At 37.3% G+C, this 22,509-nt stretch overlaps 1 protein-coding gene across 2 annotated transcripts in view; it reads right to left on the bottom strand.

The window, feature by feature from the left end:
- The window catches only part of Dgki (diacylglycerol kinase iota), a 428,083-nt gene that overhangs the window by 51,777 nt on the left and 353,797 nt on the right, over positions 1 to 22,509 (bottom strand). The gene's annotated exons all lie outside the window — the stretch shown is intronic.

Below are 22,509 nucleotides of genomic sequence, written 5' to 3'. Positions count from 1 at the left end.
CACAGTTTTGTAGATTAACTCACCTGTCTCCAAAGATTACAGATTTAACTGCCAACTTTTTTTTCCTAGGGAAAATTAGTGACATGTAACACTATATTCAGAGCTGTTGGGATGTTGAAGGAAAACGCAAGAAACTATACCCTTCCCTCATTCAGGAGAAATCCTCTTCTCTGAGTGAGTGCATACTATACTGTGTAACAGGACATTGACCAAAGATGGATTCAGGCAATAAAGCCTTCTATTATTATTTATTTATTTATATTTAGGACATAATGATACATATTGGGGCAAGAATGATTCAGCATACAGTGACTGAGCCACATCAATATGTACTGCAGCACAATTCATAGTAGCTGAGCTATGGAGCCAATCAACAGATGATTGGATAAATTGTGGCAACTAGACATGGTGGCCATGCCTGTAATCCCAGCAGCTGGGAAGGCTGAGGGAGGAGGAACACAAGTTCAAAGTCAGCCTCTGCAACTTAGTGAGAACTTAAGTAACTTAGTGAGAACCTGTCTTAAAATTTAAAAAAATTTAAAAAGGGCTGTGGATATGGCTTAGTGGTTAAGCACCCCTGGGTTCAATCCCAAATAAATAAATAAATAAATAACTTAAAAATAAATAAATAAATAAATAAAATTTACCTAAATAAATAAACAAATAACTTAAAAAATAAATTGTGATATGTATATACAATGGAATGTCACTCAGTCATAAAGAAAAATAATTTTATGACATTTTCTGGTAAATGGATGGATCTGGAGACTCTTATGCTAAGTGAAATAAGCCAATCCCCACAACCCAAAGGGCAAATGTTTTCTCTGATATGTAGAAGCTGACCCATAATAAGGGGTGGATGGGGAGGGAAGAACAGAAATCCAGTGGATTAGACAAGGGGGAATAAAGGGAAGGGAGTGGGAAAGGAAATAGGAAAGATATTGAAAAGAATCTGACATAACTTTCTTAAGTGCATATATGAATATACCACAGCGAATCGCACCATCATTTACATCCCTAATTAGAATAAGATAAACTCCATGCTTGTATAATTTTATCAAAATGGACTCTATTGTCACATATAACTAAAAAGAACCAATAAGAAAATGAAACAATTTAAAAACAGAATGATTAAGCATATGTACAAGGGGTTGAAGAAAAAATTTGGCTCCTTTGGCCTGTTAATATTGCTGTACTGATTTGTAAATTACTTTTTATTATGAGAATAAAGAGTAAAGTATAAAGATATGGTAGTAGTGGGAAGAAAACCTCAAACCTCCAATAATAGCAAAATGGCAAATATTTCAACCTCACGGGTCTGTTCAAGTAGACTTCTTCATGTGGAAACTACAGAGGATCCCAAGATTTGGTGGGAAGGATAGTGGCATTTGGGATGTGAGTGTGGGAGTGGTGAGCAGGAGCTTGTCTCAACCTCTAAGCACGGCTGCCTGGGAAACACCACTGCGCCACTTTGCTCCCTGAGGTGCTGGTTCAGTCGCCCCTGGGATTTCCCCTTTTGCTAGCATCACACACTGGTCTTCCCAGTAGGCTGTAATCCCCATGCAAACTGGGATTGAAGCTTATTTAGAATAGTATGCCCTTGATTTCAGATATGCTGAATTGATTTAATTTCAGTACTTTCATGCTTATATTCAGACTCAGGAACATTCTGGATCTGGTCCAAAAAGTCATGATGTTACCTTCAAATGACCTTCAAGACAACTTGGCCTGATTCGAGTTCAGCTGTGAGAAAACAGGGCTTGGCAAAGAGCCTGAAGCTCCAGGCTGGCTATAATGTAGGCACTTTCAGAGGAAAAAGGATCCAACATACCCAACAACAGAGACACCCATAAACTGTTTTAATGCTAGGAAAAGTAAAGGGATGGGGGCTATTGGATGGAAAGAGAAATAGGATTGGAAGGAAAATCTAAGGAGAAACATATTTGAAACAAGATGAGTCAATTGCTTAATCTGCCTTATAAAATAAAAAGGAGTTTTAAGTGCATAAAACGGAGTTAGCAACAGTGAAATATCTCCACTCCTGGAGTTTTCATATTAGAAATAAGCAAAAATATGTCTTGGGCATTTGCAATTAATTTCTCACAGAGCTTCAGGAACAAAGGAAAATCCATGCCAACAGACAACTGAATGTCTCAGGTAGGGAGCTCATGAAGCAGGGCCTTTGCTAACTTCCTGTAAAAGCAAAGCACTAATATTATACTTGAAAAATTCCAGATGGCTCCATTAAAGTCCCAAGGGGATGCATTCTGCAGTATATGCAGGCAGTGGGGGAGAACTATCGATTTCAGAGTATTTTGTAAGGATTAGTCATGTTGAGTTTCTGTGCTGAATGTCTCCCACATGCCTGGATTTGTGAATTTTAAGACATATGGAGTACCTCAATCCTCACCCAGTATTTCACCTTTCACTGCAACAAGTCACTAAGTTATACCAGTGAGACATGCACATCATCCATTATTGCTAGAAATGGGCATAAAAAGTTTTACAGAACTTAACTCAAGAGAAAAGAAATATTCTGAAATCAGCAATAGAAGTGGTTATTTTTAAAACTGAGGTTGAATATCAGGAACAGATCATCTTCCTCAAGCTGACAACTGAGACATGCAGGAAAGCCCAGTGCTTATTCTTCCCAGCATACCTGAAAGACACGTGGCTCTGTCCCAGACTAGGTTCACCTCTTCTTCAAGTGATACATAACTTGGACACAGCATCTGACCTCACAACGTAAACTCTTACTAGTGTTCCCATTGACTGCACTACTTACAGTTATCTTCACTGTTTTCCTGTTCACTAGTCTGCTATTAGGATCTCAGAACATTTATGCTTTTGATGTTTTATTTATTCTGGTATTTTTTTACCTTTATTTAAAGGTTAAAAAAAAAAAAAAGCAAAAAATTTAGCCTCACACTTAAAAATCTTTCTATTTTATTAAGCCTAAGTAATTATTATTCATCTTTGAATCTTTAAATTCATATTGATTCAATGTATTACTTAAGACTACTTTAAGTACAGGCAATGGAGATATGTGAGCGATGGAGATATGAAGAACAGTTTCAAAGAACTCATAATCTAGTGAAGGAGAAAAATACCTAAGCACATGATTAAGATATAGTGAAAAATGTAATTATCAAACTGTATATGAAACAAGAAGTAGCACAGAGCAGAGTCAAAGAGCAATTCTGTTCTAAAAGAGTGAAAGAAGAATTTAAAAAGTAAGAACCATCCAAACCGGGCTTTGGGGAATAAGTAAGAGCTTGTTAGATAAGAAAAGGATTCCAGATAGAAGCAAAGGAGAATAGATATGAAATTTCATAGGATGTTATCAGATGTGTAAGTAACTCAGTATTGCTAAAATGTAAAGGATTTGATAAAAGCTAAGATTAGGGAAATAAGAGGCAGGGGCCATTTCATACCAGGCCCATGGGGCCATTTTGAGGTGCCTGCCATTTACCTTCTAAGTCAAATGGAGCAAGCCACACATTCTGGTTTGTATTTCCGAATGAGCAGCCTGTGGAGAGTAGTCCATAAAAGAGTAAGAAGAAAAATTAAAAGGCAGAAGAAAATTAAAGACTATTGCTGCAAAACTTCCAATAATGAGGCAGAATAAAAATCTCTCTGTTCTTCAATTCTCTTTGAAACCCACAAAATGTAACAGGGAGGAAGAAGACCAGTAAAGGAAATACCACCTTTGACTAAACTAGATGTTTACAAACCTAACTCATCATATGTTATGAAGAGCTATGGAGTACAGAAATCTGCACCAAGTTTCAGGGGAACCAAGAGTTTCAATCTCAACTGAAGAGACACATGCTAATCACAAATCACAAAACCTAGGGCAGAAAGCCCTCCACTGTGAGCCAGGGTGTCCTGCGGATCAGAAGCTGGACCACATCTGCAGAGACAGAAGATGACTGACCTGAAGTCAAAGTTTCAGCAACCTGCTAATCCTAATCACCCATTTCAAATCAGAAGTTCCAGAAAGAACTCAACCAAAGCAAATTTTATGAATAATATGAAAAGAACTATTGTGACATCCTGACAAAAATACCACAAGAAAACCAAGTGTAGGCAGAACACACTAAAAGGATGTCAGTTTTGAAGCAGGTAAGAACTGCCAATAAATGTTCATGAAATTTAGAAATGGAAAAAGGGAGCACAGGGTGTGGTGATGAACACCTACAATCCCACAGACTTGGGAAGCTGAAGCGGAAAGATCAGTAGTTCAAGGCCAGCCTGGGCAACTCAGTGAGACCCTGTGTCAAAATAACAAAACAAAACAACATAACAACAAAATAAAACTGAAAAAAAGATGGGGATGTAGCTCAGATGCTTGCTTGGAACGTACAAACTCTGGATTCAGTTCCTAAATCCTGAGGGGGCAAAAAGAGAAAGGAAAAGAGAAGGAAAGGAGGAAGGAACAATGAAGGAAATAGAACTTCTATGACACAAACTTAAAGAAGAAATGCAATGATCAAGAAATAATTATAAGACCACAGGAACTGAAGGGCACACAGGTTTGCCCAGTCTTTGAATTAGAAGTTACAGAAAAACCCAGAGGGCTTTTTTCTGTCACCTCTGTACTTGGAAAAGAAGATTAAGAGGAAGTAAATAATCCAAATCATGTCAAGGCATGAAGCATTGATGAAAGAAATTGAAGAAGACAATAAACAGACATCCTGAGTTCATGCCTTGGAAGCATTCATATTGTGAAAATTGTCATATGACCCAAAGTGATCTACAGATTCAATGTGATTTCTATCCAAATACCAATGACATTCTTTGTAGAAATAGAAAACCAATGTAAAATTCATATAGAAACAAACAAACAAAAAACTCTCATAGCCAAGAAAATCTTGAGAACAAAGCTGGATACATCACACTACCTGACTTCAAAATATACTGTAAAGCTATAGTGAGTAAAATAGCAAGTACTATATAGAAACAGACACACAGAGCCAGAAATAGAACAGCACAGAGACCTAAATAAATCCACACAGTTACAGCCCACTGATTTTCAACAAAGGCACCAAGAACATGCAGTGCAGAAAGGACAGTCTCTTCTAGAAGAGGTGCTGGAAAAACTAGATATCCACAGGCAGAAGGATACAATTAGACCTTTCCTTCACACCATGTACAAAAGTCCACTCAATGTCCCATAAAGGTGTACTGTTACTATGGGTCCAATAAAATTAAAAGCATATTTAAAAAACCAACTCAAAATGGATTAAAGATTTAAATGTCAGACCTGAAACCAGGAGATTACTAGACAAAAATATTGATGAATACTCCATGACACTGGTCTGAGTAATGATTTTTTGGATTTAACTTCAAAAGTACAGGCAACAAAAACAAAAACAGACAAAATGCAGTACATCAAACTAAAATGTGTCTGTACTGCAAAGGAAACAATCAATCATGTGAAGGGACACCATCCAGAATGGAAGGAAATATTTTCAAACTATACATATGATAAGGGATTAATATCTAAAACATATAAGAAATGTAACTCAATAGCAAAAAGAAAATCACCTGATCAAATAATAGGCAAAAGATCTGAATAGACATTTATCAAAACAAGATGCATAAATGACAAATAAATATATGAAAAAATGCTCATCACCACCAATAAAATGCAAATCAAAACCACAGTGAGATGCCACCTCAGTTTTATTGGAATGACTATTATCAAAAAGATAAAAGATAATAAATGTTGATAGGGATGTGCAGAAAAGGATCCCTTGTATGGTGTTGGTTGGAATATAAATTGGTATAGTCATTATGGAAAACAGTAAGGAAATTCTTCAAAAAATTTAAAAAATTCAGCAATCTGACTATTGGGTATATATCCAAAGGAAATAAAATCAGTATTTTGAAGAGACATCTGTACCTCCATGTTTATGCATTGTTAATAGTAGCCAAGATGTGAAATCAAGCTAAGTGTCCATCAGCACACAAGTGAATAAAGAAAACATGGTATAGCTACACAGTGGAATACCATTTGGCCATTAAAAAGGAAAAGAAATTCTGCCATTTTGACAAGTTGAATGAACATGGAGGATATTATGTTATGGAAATAAGACAGGCATAGAAAGGCAAATTCCTTATGATATCACTCATGTGGAATCTAAAAATGTTTATCTCACATAAATAGAGAATACAATAGAAGATATCAGAAGATAGCATTTCCCTGAATAATTGGATGATGGGGAAGACTGAAGAGATATTGGTCAACGATTATGAAATTACAGTTAGGAGGAATAAGCTCAAATGATCTATTATACAGTATGTGATATACTCAATGACAAGATACTGTATTCTTGAAAAATGCTGAATGTTGTATTCTCTCACACAAAAAAATGATGATTATGTGAGGCAATACATATGTTGATTATCTACATTTAGCCATTCCATATTTAATATACTTCAAAGCATTATGTTGTACATAATCAATACATACATTCTGTTTGTCCACTTAAAATCAATTAAAAAAATTTATTTATGAAAAATAGACATATCAGGAAGTAATTCATTTATTTACATGTGTATTCAGTTATCTGCTTTGTGGAAGTCATTTTGTTTTTTTCTACTCTGAATTGCTCTTTTCTGAGTCTCGATTAGAAGATTCTCTGGTCAAAGTTCCCTTCTCAAAGTTAACCCTGCTTTGTAGAACATCCTTCCTTTCTCTTCTTTTAAATAATGACATTTCTCAACCTAGGGTACATACTGAAATTTGAAAATAGGGGAAATACTATTTTAGATGAAGCACCATGTAATTTTTATATTGAAACTACCTTAACCATATTATGAATCCAAAAGTAAAAAGTTTTTGAATTCTTAAAGCAATAACTTAAAAAAAAAAAATCTGTGTTTGAGGCAATCAATTTTAGGCAATGTATCTCCAGGGGCCTAAGTGAGGGAGTGAGTCTGTTCTCTAAAATACTGGGGTTTCCAAGAGAAAGTATGGATATATAAAATTAACTAACTAAATAAAGTCATAACAAATGGGAGTGAGTTGTTTTATACAATTAATATGTGCAGATATCAAGAATCTATGTGAATGAGATCCAAGGCACACGCTGGCTAGGGGCTGCTGTACTGGATAGTGCTCCATCCAGACTCAACCACTACTAAGATGTAAGAAGCTCAAAGATGGTTTTCCAGAATGCCTTCCACCCACACATTTCCCTTCAGTCTCCCATCTTTCAAGTAGATCCATTACAAGGCACAAGGACACTGAAAAAAAAATGCCCTGTTTTCTACCAGTAATACATAGGCACAGAGTATATATTCTTGAAGGCAAGTCTCTAAAAAGAACACACCTCTGTGATGTTCCATGGGTTTTTGTTTGTTTGTTTGTTTGTTTTTTAATCAATACACTTGAAAATTAAAGAATAGACTTTGTGACTATTTCAGCCTTTACAGGCTTGTGTAAATGTTTGGGTTACAAGCATTTTCTTGGTAAGTACCATGAAATGTTCTATATTTCTAAACTTGTTCCTAACATGATATTCTTTCTGTTTGAATAATACTATCCTAATTCTACTTTTATTTTAAAAAGCATCTACACAGTATTTTGCTTTTCTCATTTCAAGTCTTTAATTCAATAGCACACTTGGCTCTCCTACTTAATCCTTCTTCAGAATGCCTACATAATGGAGGTAGATAGGATGTTAATAATTAAAGTGTGTCCTAAGACACAGAATAGGTTGGAGGAATATTAGGGACTTGTCCACAAGGGGTCTATTATTTTCTGGATAGAATCATCCACACATGAATGTCTATCTTCCCAGTGTTCCTCAACACACATACCTCTGTTTATCACTTCTAAACCATCACCCAGTGGGGAGCCAGCCAAGGGATGGGACCACCACAAACAGGTACGTTTGGAATAAACATGCAGGACAAGAGTAAGGGTAGAGTCTGAGATACGAGAGCAAAAATACATGTTCTGAAAATCCTCAGCAGGGGAATATTTCTCTAAGACTACAGACTGGATGGGGTAGGGGAGGTGTGGGACCTTCACACCAACTCACAGGCCTGCCCTGTAATTGTAACAGAAAACAAAGGAGGGCCACCAGGTGAGCCAGGCTCTGCTCCTGGACACGTTGTCTGGCACACTGCAAGTCAGGAAACCCTCCCTTTGTCGGGAAGTCCTCGGTGGGACAGCAGCAGAGCGTCATGCCAAGTATTTGGCCAACGTTCCTTTCTGATGCCTGCTTGCCTCTTTCCTGCTGGTTTTCAGAATGAGGACAACAGCAGACATTCCACCTTCTATAGGTAGTATGTGATTGTCACTTTATTTGGGAAGAGAAGGAGAGGCCTCTGGTGTCTGACCATCATCAACCCTCAATGTCTTTCCTCTTCCTTCGTCATTTTTTCTTTGTCCCCTCTTCTGATCACAGCCCTGAGAATTCCCTGGCTCTTGTCATTCATGCTTCCTCTTTGGTGGAATCCAGTCTTCTCTTGGTAAAACAGCCACCTATCATGTGCCAGCACTGTGGTTCCCAAGGTGATCAGCAGGACGCTTCAGGCCTGGTCACCTTGCTCCTTGCTGAGACATTACATTGGTTCTCTGTGAAGCCCCTGAGAAGTCCCACATGACCCAGCTGGGTGGTCCTTCCCAACTTGACTCCATATTAGTGCCATGGACACATCATCTTTGCTTTTCCCTCTATTTTACCTTGAAGGAAGGGTGTGCTTCACCAATCCAGGCTGTGTCCTAAAATGTCCAAGGGATAAGATTCTTCTTTTAAATCAAGGAAGCCCAGGGGGATTTAACATGCTCCCAAGCATGGCTGTAGCCTTCATCTCTAGATAATAACCTTCCTCTCTGGTGCTTCTCTCAAGGCAGCATGCTGCTATCCCTAGAGAACTGGAACACGAGGCCTATGACATCAATTTGGAGACTTGAGGGAGAAACAGATCATGGATCTAAGTGACATCCTTAACACTATCACTCTGGCCCCCAAAGCATCTCTAATTAGGTAAAAACAGAACCAGAAATCCCCGGGCACCCAGAATCTCCATCAACTGTATAATCCTCTCTTTGTTTGCTTTCCTTCCCCCTAGTTATGAATATTTCTCTGAAGACAATAAACAAAGCATGCACAGTAAAAGAGAACAGACAAGAAGGAGAGTGGAAGAGATGAAAGTCACAGCAAACACACAGAGAGGCATTGAAGGAAAGAGAGACACTCTATTCAAGTGCTCACAAACCCATTCACGGAATGTCACCCAGCCTCAGAGGTAACATTTGCCACCAACAGAGGGTTTGGGAAGGGACAAAGCAAAATTGAAGAAAGGAGACAGAGATGAGCACTTGCATCGAGGTGAGAAAACAGATTCCAGATTGCACATTATAAAGGTTGTTTAGTGAGTTCTTCATCAAGGTGAATTTCTCTTTCTTCTCATTTCCTACTCTTTGAGATTCCCACATCTCTACACTGACGACCCTTGTGTTTATTATTTTTTTTAAATAGTCCCCTTTGTTTAGGTATGTTTGGCTTCCAAAAAATAAAATTGTTTCACCATTAACGAGTACAGTTTGATTTCTCCTGAATACGCTTAAGCAGTTTGCTGAGAGGCCCCATAGTGTCCTTTGAGTTTGAAATGTTACTGCCACCTACTGTTAATTCCCAAGAACACCAACAAAATGAGAAAGGGATTTCTTTGAAATCTAGGGGTACAGAGAAGAGGAGAAATGGAAAAAGTGGACAAGGGGACACAAGAAGAAACAGAGATAAGCTGAAGAAATAATACTGAACCGGCTTATTCAACATGAAAGTGGACTGTCACACCAGGGGTTAGCATTTGAAGATGAAATGAAGAAAGGTTTTAGCACAGCACAATCATGTAGAAAAAATGGGTACCAAGGCTGCACCTTAGAATTCAGTCTTTGTAATATATTTGCCATTCTGATTTCTAAAAATGGAGTAAAGGAGTAGAAAAGGTATATTCTTCTAAAATTCAACCAAAAGAGACAAGCCCACAGCGATCCAGTGGGGAGTACCCTTTAGAAAATACCGAGCTGTATCCTTGTCTTGGGGAACCCTGACCGTGGGCTCCTGTTGAGACATAATCCATTTGAATTTTGTGAATGTGCACTTCTTTTTACTAAAGCTTATTTTGAGGCACAAAGCTCTGTATCATGGAGAAAAACCATATGAGTGTCACATTTAGGGCTTGCATGTGAAGTATATAAGAAAAGCTATCTCACATATTCATGATCCAGGATAAGCAGTAGCTATCTTGGGGTGCCATGGTCATTGAGAAAGGGCTTTCCCCACAGCTGATTACTTTTATGAAATCCAAATAAGGACTCTGATCCCAGTTTTAGAAAATGGAAGAAAAAAATAGATGGAGTTGCAAGCTGCTTTGGCACTTCTCCTGAAGATAACTGTGATACAGCCCAGAAGTTTTCCTGCTGACAGCTCCTCCCACCCATCCACTGCTCAGGAGAGAGTGCTCATTTTCATGACACCCGGGTGGGATACAGGATCTAAAAAGGGTCTGTCTCCTCCCAACCTTTCTACGTTCAAGGACAGGGGAATTTCCCAGTAATATATCACAAAAACCAGAAACAGTGGAGCCTTGTGAGAAAATAAGAAAGTGAACACAGAATGAGAGCGATACTGAGAGCAAGCAATGAAGCGTCGCACAGATGATCACACAGGGAATAATTCAGCCGATCAGTGTCTGAGTATCAAGCACCGCCACAAACTGAACACCATTCTGAAGCCTAGGGAGAGGCTTAGAGTCCATCACTCCACTTTCAAGGAATTCTAAGGGAGGAAGACCATCCAAGTGAGTCCTGGAAAAAACTGTGTTTGTCATTTTTGTCATGCATGTTAATCAGCAGAAGATTCAGCAACGGGGGAGAAGAGGAGAACATGTGGACTTCCATCTCCTTGATTTCTAAATAAGTAGTTTTCCCATGATAGAGAGACATCTCACATCCTGTTCTCTCGGAGTTGTGGGTTCAGGGATCCCAGAGGCACCTCGAGAAGTTCTATATTCTACGGAACCCGCCGCCCCCGCGTCACCATTTCTAGTGGTAATTCAGGCATCTCTCTCACATCTCTGACCCGACATCTAAAGGAACCAAATGGTTACTGCATCATACCGCAGCAACAGGGGCTATTGCTGGAAAAATGTCAAAATGATCAAAATTAGACAGCTGGCTTCATCTTGGAATTTTATTCTCTTTCAGCAAAGAGGGGGAAAAATCATCCTTTGAGACCTCAGAGTTTTCTGACAGCATGGACATTTTCCCAGAATACTCTAGGAGATTATGATTAGTCTTGACTAAGTTTTAACCCCTGTGCTTAGAAGAAGTGAGCACTTGAGAAGTGCCATCATTTTGTAGATCTTCCCTGACATCAATGTCCAACATGACAGCTTGGATATCATCCATCTCAGCCTACTTCCCAACTCCATTTATCACACTAATGAAGGTCAATGCCAAGATGTGACCCCTTGGCCCTTGAGGAAGAGCCAGCGTTGGATTAGGGAAAAGAGGACCAACCACAAAAGTAAGTGGCTAAGCTCCAGGGGACACAGGACAGGCTGTACACACAAGTCCCACTTCTAGCACAGCCACCGCAAACAGCTGTTTCTACGTTGGCCTAACACACTCTTGCTTCTGAGTGCAGAGGGAGAGAGCTGTCATTCCCCAGCTTTAGATGGTGCTATGTCACCTTCTTGCCAGCCTTCCTTAATGCCCTAAAGCAGAATGGTGCTATTGGAAAGAGAAAAATCCTGTTTTGTTTTTAAAGGAGAGTCTGGTTAATCCCTGAGAGTCGCTATCTCCTATTCCCAGCCCACTTGGCAGCCCAAGAAGAGGCAGTTTTTATGCACATGAGGACCCAGTACCTGCTGCTGCTCTGGCTTAGCTTTACCTCTTTTTGTTCAAAATCAAGGAAGTTCTAGGATTCTATTCCATGCAAGAACTTTTTGACAGTTTCTGGTCTCCCACGTGCTACGTGACCTCTCTCTCCTCTCACACAACATTCAAAACCTCTTTGAGGACTAAATTGCACTGACATAACTCAGAGTGCCCAGGGGTGTATCTCTCATGGCAAGGCTCCTTTATACGACCCTTCCTATCCACCTTATCCTATTCCTGAGCTCATCAGCCAAGCCTGTAACATTTTGTGTCCACCAGAATTATCTTCTATTCTCTCACTTGTGAAATAGCAACATCCCTCAGGGGTTCCAGTGATCTTAATTATTTTGATATATGATACCCCTGCATCAAATATATCTTTATTAAAGTTTGAAATACAAAAATGGATCTTATTGCCTAGTAAACATATTCAACATTTAACATGCTGTTTTGTAACCATTTCTATGTGATCAGCACTGGTTTTATTGTACCAGTGCAAACAGACAATATCTATTTTGTTTTGATATAACTTTCTCTAATATCTGACATTCATCTATTCATCCAAATAGACTTACTGAATACTTGCTATTCACATATAGTGTGATGTATGGCAGATACAGGGCACAATGCATAGCTTGACTATCCAAGGAACTCATGCTTTAAAGAAGGATCCAATCAATTTTCCCACACTTCCCAAATATTCCTTAAGTATGAGAAGGCAAGACAGTCAAATTTTACAACTGATAAAGAGAGAGCCACTTAATAGTAACTATATTTCATGGTGCTGTAATCATTGCCCAAACTTGTAACTAATAAAAATGGAAGACCAGGATTTCCTAGCATCACTTTAAAAAAAAATGCATGTTTACTATTAAAGCACATGTATCCTAGCAAGAATTTTATTTTTCTTCCACTGTCAGTCAAAACAGGATCTGATGTGTAGGGCATTCTACTCTGGCTGGTTCACTAACTGAGCCTGGAAATAGGACCCCACTTCCCCTGAGTAGCTTAGGGTCTCCAGAATGCATTACTCTTTGAGGAACAATTATAAAAAGAACAAAGCAAAATACCGTATTAAGTGTTTTGCACACATATAGGAAGAGTATTATTGAAAAGCTTGAGGGAAGGCAAGGAGAAATGAAGAAGAAAGGGGGGTCCATGTCAACCATCCTGTGTGTTTTTTTCCACTGACGTGATCATCCAGGGTGAGCAAGATTTAGACCAAAGGTGAAGCAGGGATAGGACCCAGCTATCTTGGTGAAACAGATGCCAGGAACTACCCTGTTCTGACAGCACTGATTTCATCTCTAAGACACATCCCAGCAAAACCTGCAACCCACTAAGAAGATTAATTTTCTCCCTCTTATCTGATTGTGATGCTCAAAGGATGTTTCCACAGTCCAAGTCATCACCAATAATCTGTCTTCCTGTTGAGAACCTGGAGTTTTGACAGTAAGCACAACTGCCCTTTCTATTGGGATCAGGTTATAACCGAATGTCCCCAGGAGAAATTGGGGAAAGAAAATAGAACCGGAGGGGGATGAAGCTATTTCTCCTATGCTCAGCCCAGAACATCTGAGTTTTTAGAAGTAGGGAAGATTCAAGGTTGTCTTCTTATTACAGTGATTCAGAATTGTAGAGCACACTAAAAAGTTCATTTTTTTTTCAGTTTAAAATAATATTAGGTGTTTTGTACACATCTAGATAATTTCTCACTTATTCAGATTTCCCTAAGCACTTTAGAGTGATGCTAAACTATTACTGACTGTTTCCAATGATTGAAGGGTCATTTCCTGATAAGGGAAAGCAGATACTTACCTGCTACATATAATGGTGAGTAAAATATGCATCAGGCTCTTAAAAAACCTATTTTTTCCTTTGAAGTTATTTTAATTAATTCTTTAAATACTCATCCTTTTCATACAGAAAATTTTAAATGTGAAAATGGAAGAAAACAAGTTCTATTTCTCTTGTTTCCAGAATACTCTTTGCAAATATCCATTTTAGTACTTGTCAGCAGGAGCTATCCTAATTGGTTTATGTAGTACTTCCCCTTTGAATATAAGCTCTTCAAGGGCAATAACTGCTCTCATTCAGATTCATATCTTCAGCAACCCATAGACACTGGAGGTGCCAAAATACTGATTTATTCAATTAACAATTGACGGAGGAGTGCAATTGGTTTCTTAGAACTGAAACAAAATCATAAATGAAACTTCATACATTATATTCTGCCTTGGGTAACATTATCTTTTGTTTGAGAGGCATGCTCTGCTAATCGTAGCAATCCATCAGCCCTGCTCAGCTGATCGGGTTGCAGATACCGGCCTAGACACAGACATCTGGATTGAGCGTCTGCCCCCGGGGTTCTTCACTGCACTGTCTCCCCATTGTCTTAGTTCAGACAAATATACTCTATTTTTATTTATGTGACAATCCCTCATCATATTCCTTCAGGCTTAGGACTCAGGGATAACAAGAAAAGGTGTTCATCTTTCAGTCAATTTTGGAGTTTTTCATAAGCCACAAAATCTAAGAACTGGAAAAAGTTTCTGACTCAGAAACTTAAGCAATATCTGCAGCTCCTTTACCTGCCCACCCTTACCCACCTGACTCACAAGTGAGTCTGCCCTTTTCTCAAAGGCAATTTGGAAAGAACACATCAGCGCTTTCATTCAGTGTCTATTTTCTTATCTCGTAGACCCTAAAGCCACAGAAGACGGTAAAGTTCTTCCTTAGACTCAAAGAGATTCTGTCTGCTAAAATTTAATTCCCTCCTTATTAATCTTCTGTCAAAATGAAATACAGTCTTGTCACAAATAGTGGTGGTATGATTAATGATAAGAGAAAACATGCTTTCAAAATCATGTTATTTTAAATAGAACTTTCTCAGATACTGAAAACTTTTTTTTTTTAAACTTAAAGACAAATTCATTGTGGTCCTAGCAGTAAATTTTAAGTTAAGTGCCTCTCAACAATTCATAGCACAATTGGTTCTGAAAGAATGTCTTTTGCTGTGTTCACAGGTTTGGAAGACACCAGGTATTATGCATCCTTCTTTGGAGTTGCAGTTCCTCCTGAAGGACCTGTGTGTAAGTGGTTGAGTATGATGTATCTTCCTTAAAAATGATAATGCTTCCAAGTAGAATTAATAACAGTTCAACCAGTTACAGTAATGATGGAAATGTAATGCATCCTGCTTCTTCATTCACTCTGACTCACCCTGAAGGAGAGGAGTCCATGTGTCCAAGAAATCTAATGTTAAAACTATGAGAAGACCCAGAGGAACCTGAAGGGACTGCGTCCATCAGCATGTGGATGGGAAAGGGCAGTGCAGTGACCACTGAGTCACTGAGGAAGAGTGGACAGGGGAGAGCAGCATAGCTGCCTGCCATGCATTTTAAAAAAAGGAATCTCAGAATTTTGTCTCTCTTATTTTCCTTTTCCAAGAATCAATTTTTAAAACTTTAATTCTTGGTTAGTCATTTATTTCTTTGGCTTTCTTCTCCTTGCCATTCATTTCTCTCTTTATATTTTTCTCCCTTTGTATTTCTTCATTCTTGACTCAAATTCTTCTATCAAATCCAATGCTCTATTCATTTGCAAAAATTTTTGCCTTGATAGATACATTTGGGATCGTCAGTCTTTCTAGGAATGTTACTTCAGCTATGACCTGGAAATTCTGGTAAACAGTATGTTTAGTTCTAAGAATTTAAAGCAGATTATCCACCGAGAAAACCAGGTAGCAGCAGGCTCTTCTAGACCCTGCTCTGCGGGGGACTTCAGTGTTTTTCTATGATCTTGCTTCCTTGGCCTCAGTTTCACCATCTGTATAATGGACATCAAATTCCTAGGCTCTCTCTGCAGTGTAAAGCTATTATAGAGAGGAATGAGCTCAAAGATATGAAAACATTGGGGGTGGGGCTTTACAGAGAAAAAGGTGCTACTGATCTTCAAGACTGACTATAAAACAAAAGCCCAGAGACGGATGCTGGACACTGAGTCTGCCCTCACCAGGACTCCCCAGTTTCTCTGGAGGCTGGTGCAGGCATTTTGAATTAGTCCTGAGGGTGTGGCCACCATCATTGGAAGGGTAGCTCCCTTCCTGAGATACCTACAGGAGACTGGAGGTCCTTTGACAGGTACCTCTATTTACTCACTTATATCCTACACCCTTCCCCATCCTCTTCCTTCACCACTAGAAATACTGTAAAAAATAATCAAACTCATCCTGTTTATTACAATACTGTTAAAGTCTTTATAGGGGCTATCTGGTTCAGGGTTGCATTTTTTCTGTTTTGGGTGTTGCTAATGTTGATCTCCCTTTCAAAGAAGAGATACTGGAAAACTGCAGGGTCACAATAAGCCTGCAAGGGGGAAATTTCAGTACCTCAGATCTTCACTGCTAGAGGGGAATATACAAAAACAATATGAAAAAATAGGGGAAGAAAGTGTCCCTAACAAACCAAGATGCTGTTTTGATAGAATCCAATGACAGCATGGCAGTAGAAATGACAGAAAAAGAGTTTAGAATCTGCATAATTAAAATGATCCGTAAAGCAAAAAGATGAGCTAAGAGAGCAAATGCAGGCAATGCATGATCACTCCAATAAACAGTTAAAATAGCAAATGCAGGAAGCAAAATAACACTTCAATAAAGAGATAGAGATTCTGAAAAAAAAAAAAACAGAAATACTTGAAATGAAAGAAACAATAAACCAAATTAAAAACTCAATAGAAAGCATCACTAACAGAATAGATCTCATGGAAGACAGAATCTCAGACAATGAAGACAAAATATTTAATCTTGAAAATAAAGTTGAACAAACTGAGAAGATGTTAAGAAATCATGAGCAGAACTTCCAAGAATTATGGGATATTATGAAAAGACCAAATTTAAGAATTACTGGGATTGAGGAAGGCACAGAGATACAAACCAAAGGAATGAACAAGCTGTTCAACAAAATAATATCAGAAAATTTCCCAAACCCAAAAATTGAAATGGAAAATCAAATACAAGAGGCTTACAGAACACCAAGTGCACAAAATTACAACAGATCCACACCAAAGCACATTATAAAGAAAATACCTCATATACAAAATAAAGATAGGATTTTAAAAGTTGTGAGAGAAAAGTGTCAGATTACTCATAAGGGGAAACCAATAAGGATATCAGCAGATTTCTCAGCCCTGACTCTAAAAGCAAGAAGGGCCTGGAACAATATACATCAAGCTCTGAAAGAACATGGATGCCAACCAAGAATCCTATACCCAACAAAACTAACCTTCAGATTTGATGATGAAATAAAGTCTTTCCACAATAAACAAAAGTTAAAAGAATTTACAAATAGAAAGCCTGCACTACAGAACATTCTCAGCAAAATATTTCATGAGGAGGGAGTGAAAACCAATGAGTCAGCTAAGGGAGGAACTACCCTAAAGGAAAAGCTAATCAAAGGAGAAACCAAGTCAAGTTAAAAACCAAAAATGAGCCAAAATGACCAGGAATACAAATCATATCACAATAACAACCCTGAATGTTAATGACCTAAACTCATTAATCAAAAGACAAACTGGCAGATTGAATTAAAAAGAAAGACCCAACAATATGCTGCCTTTAAGAGACTCATCTCATAGAAAAAGACTAAAGGTGAAAGGATGGGGAAAAACATACCATGCACATGTACTCAGTAAAAAAGAAGGGATCTCCATCCTCATATCAGACAGAGTGGACTTCAAACCTAAGTTAGTCATAAGGGATAAAGAAGGACAGTTCATACTGCTTAAAGGAATCATAAATCAGTGAGACATAACAATCATAAATATTTATGCCCCAAACAATGGGGCATCTATGTACATCAAACAAACCCTTCTCAATTTTAAGAATCAAATAGACCAAAACACAATAATAGTGGGGGACTCTAACACACCACTCTCACCACTGGATAGATCCTCCAAACAAAAACTGAACAAAGAAACTATTAAACTAAATAATACAATCAATGATATAGATTTAATGGACATGTACAGAGTATTTCATCCATCATCGAGCGAATATACTTTCTTCTCAGCAGCTCAAGGATTCTTCTCCAAAATAGACCATATACTAGGCCACAAAGAAGCCATTAGTAAATACAAAAAAATAGAGATACTACCTTTTATCCTATCAGACCATAAGGGAATGCAATTAGAAATCAACAATAAAATAACAAATACAAACTACTCCTACACCTGGAGACTAAACAATATGCTATTGAATGATGCAATGATAACAGAAGACATCAGGGAAGAAATAAAAAAATTCTTAGAGGTAAATGAGAACAATGACACAATATATCAAAATCTCTGGGACACTATGAAAGCAGTACTAAGAGAAAAGTTCATTGCATTGAGCTCATACATTAAAAAAATAAAAAGTCAACAACTAAATGACTTAACATTATATCTCAAAGCCCTAGAAAAAGAAGAACAGAACACCACCAAAGTAGTAGGAGACAGGAAATAATTAAAATCAACTGAAATCAATAAAATTGAAACAAGAGAAACAATTCAAAAAATTGACAAAACAAAAAGTTGGTTCTTGAAATAGTAAACAAAATTGATAAACCCTTAGCCACACTAACAAAGAGGAGAGAGGAGACTCAAATTACTAGAATTTGTGATGAAAAAGGAAAGATCATGACAGACACCATTGAAATACAAAACATAATTAGAAGCTACTTTGAAAATCTATATTCCAACAAAACAGAAAATCTTGACGACATCAACAGGTTTCTAGAGACATATGAACCTCCCAAACTGAATCAGGAAGATGTACACAATTTAAACAGATCAATTTCAAGCACCAAAATAGAAGAAGCCATCAAAAGCCTACCAACCCAGGAAAAGCCCAGGAGCAGATGGATTCTCAAATTCTACAAGACCTTTAAAGAAGAACTAATACCAATACTCCTGAAGGTGTTCCAGGAAATAGAACAGGAGAGAACCCTTCCAAACTCATTCTATGAGGCTAGTATCACTCTGATACCAAAACCAGACAAAGACTCATCAAGGAAAGAAAGCTTTAGACCAATATCCCTGATGAACATAGATGCAAAAAATCCTTAACAAAATACTGGCAAATCGCATACAAAAATATATTAAAAAGATAGTGCACCATGATCAAGTGGGGTTTATCCCAGGGATTCAAGGTTGATTCAACATCCAGAAATCAATAAATGTAATTCATCACATCAATAGACTTAAAGTTAAGAATCATATGATTATTTCAATAGATGCTGAGAAAGCATTTGATAAAATACAGCACTCCTTTATGCTCAAAACACTAGAAAAAATAGGAATAGCAGGAACATATCTCAACATTGAAAAGGCCATCTATGCAAGGCCCAAGGCCAACATCATTCTTAATGGAGAAAAAATGAAAGCATTCCCTCTAAAAACTGGAACAAGACAGGGATGGCCTCTTTCACCACTTCTATTGAACATCATCCTTGAAACACTAGCCAGAGCAATTAGACAGACCAAAGAAATTAAAGGGATACAAATAGGAAAAGAAGAACTCAAGTTGTCACTATTTGCCAATGACATGATTATATATTTAGAGGATCCAAAAAACTCCACAAGAAAACTTCTAGAACTAATAAATGAATTCAGCAAAGTACCAGGATATAAAATCAATATACATAAATCTAATACATTTCTATTCAAAAGTCATGAATCCTCTGAAAGAGAAATTAGGAAAACCACTCCATTCGCAATAGCCTAAAAAAAAAAAACCTTGGGAATAATCTAACAAAAGAGGTGAAAGACCTCTACATTGAAAACTACAGAACACTAAGGAAAGAAATTGAAGAAAACCTTAGAATGTGGAAAAATCTCCCATGTTCTTGGATAGGCAGAATTAATATTGTCAAAATGGCCATTCTACCAATGGTGCTATACAGATTCAATGCAATTCCAATTAAAATTCCAATGACATTCCTCACAGAAATAGAGAAAAGCAATCATGAACTCCATCTGGAAGAGTAAGAGAACTTGAAGAGCCAAAACAATCCTGAGCAGGAAAAGTGAAGCAGGAGGTATCACAATACCAGATCTTAAACTATTCTATGGAGCAATAGTAAGAGAAATGGCATGGTATTGGTACCAAAATATTGGTAGACCAATGGTACAGAATAGAAGACACAGAGATGAAACCACATAATACAGTCATCACATACTAGACAAAGGAGCCAAAACATACAATGGAGAAAAGATAGCCTGTTCAACAAATGGTGCTGGCAAAACTGGAAATCCATGTGCAGTAAAATGAAATTAAACCTCTATCTCTCACCCTGCACAAAATTCAACTCAAAATGGATCAAGGACTTGGGGACCCTGCACCAAATAAAAGACAAAATAGGCCCGAATCTTCATCATGTTAGCTTAGGATCAGACTTCCTTAACAAGATTCCAAAAGCACAAGAAATTAAAGCAAGAATCAATAAATAGGATGAAAAACTAAAAAGCTTTTTCTCAGAAAAGGATACAATCAATTATGTGAAAAGGGAGTGTACAGAATGGGAGAAAATCTTTTTCATACGCACTTCAGATAGAGCACTTATCTCCAAAATTTATGAAGAAGTTACAAAACTTTATGCCAAAAATACAAAGAACCCAATCAATAAATGGGCCAAGGAATTGGACAGACACTTTACAGAAGACATACAGGCAATTAATAAATATATGAAAAAGTGTTCAACATCTCTAGAGAAATGCAAACTAAAACAACTCTAAGATTTCATCTTACTCCAATTAGAATGGCTATTATCAAGAACACAAACAATAATAGATGTTGGCGTGGATGTGGGGGAAAAGGCACACTTTTACATTGCTGGTGGAGTTGCAAATTGGTGCAGCCACTCTGGAAACAGTGTGGAGGATCCTCAGAAAACTTGCAATGGACCTTCCTTTTGACCCAGTTATCGCACTCCTTGGTTTATACCCAAAGGATTTAAAATTAGCATACTACAGTAACGCAGCCATATCAATATTTATAGCAGCTCAATTCACAATAGCTAGATTGTGGAACCAACCTAGATGCCCTTCAACAAAGGAATGGATAAAGAAACTGTGGTATATATCCACAATGGAATATTATTCAGCCATAAAGAAGAATAATATTATGGCATTTCCAAATAAATGGATGGAATTGGAGAATATTATGCTAAGTGAAATAAGCTAATCCCAAAAAACTGAAGGCCAAATGTTTTCCCTGATAAGCGGATGATGATATATAACAGGGGTGGGAGGGTGGGGAGTGAGAGAAGAATAGAGAAACTTTAGATTATGTAGAAGGAAATCAGAGGGGTATGAAAAATAGTGGAAAGAGACAGATATCAATACCCTATGAGCATTTATGATTACACGAATGGTGTGAATCTACATCGTGTACAACCATAGAAACGAAATGATGTACCCCATTTGTGTACATGAATCAAAATGCAGTCTGTAAAAAATAAAAAATAAATAAATAATGTTAAAAAATAATTTAAAGCACCGTTTTTGATTTCTTAGAGAGTAGCCTGGAGATGTTGAAACTGAACTTTTCCTATTTCCAAGTTGACTGAGGCTTTAAGTCTGAAAGTAGCAGATGCCAATCTTGTTATGACAATTCTTCAGGTTCTTTTCATCCACTGATTATTAAATATACTTCTGTTGCGAAGTTAAACTTTGTAATATCAAATATAGTTGAAACTGCATATGTACTCTGGAACACAGAAGGGCACATACAGCTATCTGCAGGCTACATTATTTAAAATAATGAAATAATAGATATAAATATAAAATGGAGAAATAGATTTTGGCATATTTATGCTATAAAATTCTATACCAAATAAAATAATTTTAAACCTACAAATATCAACATTAATGATCTTTGAAAATATGATGCTGAGCGAAATGGCAAGTTCCCAAAATATATACATTGTGCGGCATGGGTGATGAAAAATTTAAAAAATATAACACAAAACAAAACCATAAAATATTATGTATTTTTGTACCCCTCTATATTGTTTGTGAATCAATAGAAAGACAGTGCAAATACAGAAAAATATAGCATGATGAATCAGGATGGTTAGTACATGAGTGCTTCCTATATAATTTTATGCTTAGATTGGTGCATATTCAATACATACATACTGCTTTTTAAATATAAGTCTTAAACCATGATTTTTTTGTATCAATCTCTTTTTTAAAAACAAAAAAATTTTTGCTTCAAAATTAGTTCTTAGTTATATATACTTTAGTATAAGTTTGCAGTTGTATAGTTAATGTGCATACAATGTACTACTATTATTGTAGGATTTTTTGCTTTACAAATGTTAAAAGGAAATAGAACCCAAAGAAAATCTTTCTGAGGCAGTGGGACTCTGGGGCTGGGCAACCTGCCCTTGCCTGATCCCTTTGGGAAGACAATGTACTAGTGGAAAAGCATGAAGTCACTTAAGCCAAACTGACCTCATTCAAATCACACTTGCTCTCTAGTGACTAAATTAAATATTTTTTTTCCATCCATGAGCCTCAGTTTACTCTTATCTTAGGCAACAGCTAAATTTGAAAGTTAC

Source organism: Sciurus carolinensis, chromosome 8 (genome assembly GCF_902686445.1).
Source record: "Sciurus carolinensis chromosome 8, mSciCar1.2, whole genome shotgun sequence".
NCBI lineage: Eukaryota > Metazoa > Chordata > Mammalia > Rodentia > Sciuridae > Sciurus > Sciurus carolinensis.
The sequence above is the reverse complement of the archived record's forward strand: the minus strand, read 5'-3'. Positions and strand labels throughout refer to the sequence as shown.